The following is a 1648-nucleotide window of genomic DNA, read 5'->3' on the forward strand; positions in this document are numbered from 1 at the left end:
AGGAAATCAATAGGCCTCCACATGGGAGCAGAGGTTTGCCTACTAACTCAGTTGCAGGATTGTGGCCTGAGGCTGTTTTTACCCAATGGAAAACATACTGGCATAGCTATGTTGGCATAACCCTGTAGTGTAGACAAAGCCTGTGACACAGATGGGCTTTTTCTGTCAATGTAGGAACACCACCTCCCCGAATGGGGTTAACTACATTAATGGAAAAGCATTCTTCAGTAGACATAGCTGAGTCTACACAATCCTGATCAACGTACATATGCCAACATAATTTTTAAGTGTAGATTCTATGAAGGAGCAGGGAGTTGTCTGACTTGTTGTCATGGGTATTGCCAAGCACAGATGTGGTGAACAGTTAATAATAGTATTAGGCCTAACCCTACAAGGTACTGAGCACCATCAACTCCCAATTCTTTGTTGCGAGATGGGGATGCGCATTCTGCATCTTGTAGAATCAGGGCCTTAGCGGGCTGCTGGTAATGCGGGGGAGATTTTTTGTGTATCTATGGCTAGTGTGGGGTAGAGTTTGAAGGAAAGCTAATCTTGTATAAGAGGATGGCTGTTTCCATCACTAGATTTCAGATCCAAAAAACACATGTTTTTATGGGCTTATACTTTATCTTACTGAACCAGCCAGCTTTGTGCAGACAGGATATTTTCCTTTATTTCACAAGCCCTTAGGTTCTGGCAATGGTGTGTTTCCATTTCCTGTGAACGTAGCTCTGGGAGCATGCATCCATGGTCATTGTGATGAATCTCTGGAGTTTGCTTATTGCATCATTCCTAGGGCAAAAGTTGGTAGTTAGAAGTGAATCACATAATAGAAGTGAATCACAGTCATCAGATAGCAGTGGTCTTAGTTACTTTCTGTAAATCATGTGCCGTATTAGTAATGTTCAAAAAAGGTATTGCTTCATAGTACATTGTCCTGGAACTGCATTTTTTGACAGATTTGCTTAGTAAAGCAGTGCCAATGGATTGTATTTTCTCCACTTCTTCACTTACTATTTTATTTCATTGCCATTGATTTTTCTTTTTCAAGTCAGCTCTGATTTATAATACTAAAAATAATCTTTAAATTTGCAGATCATAACCATTAATACCTGTTGGATTTAATTTAAACATTAAGCCATTGCTTTGTTCTAAGTCATGTTGCCATAGTTACTATAACTTGCAACCATCTTCTTTGTAAATGTTTGATCAACTTGTTCCTTACAATTATTTTTTATACCCGAGTTCCTCATTTTATATTTTTATTAGGGAAAAATATTCCCCAAAGCAAAATCCATTTCTGTACAAGTCTGGCAAGTGTGCCTGCTCTGTAAATGAGACATAATTTCAACTAATTTTGTGATGTGCTTTATTAGCTAGATACATATTTCGAATCATTGAAATCTAAAGCCTGATATAATGCATCTGTAGAATTGCAAAAAAGTGGGATTTTTATCCCTAATTTATATATAGAGAAGAAGCTGGGTGGTCTTGCTCAGTTTTAAGACATGAGAATAAAGAAGTGAAGATGTGTAGACACAATCTCATGAGTACACATGTCTACACACAAAAATAATGTGTAGTTTACAGGCTCTAACTGTTCTACAAATATTTTTAAGCAAAAGAAAAAATGCTCCTATTAATAGAA

The sequence above is a fragment of the Terrapene carolina genome, unplaced genomic scaffold (assembly GCF_002925995.2).
Source record: "Terrapene carolina triunguis isolate 2854851 unplaced genomic scaffold, T_m_triunguis-2.0 Scaffold113, whole genome shotgun sequence".
Lineage (NCBI taxonomy): Eukaryota > Metazoa > Chordata > Testudines > Emydidae > Terrapene > Terrapene triunguis.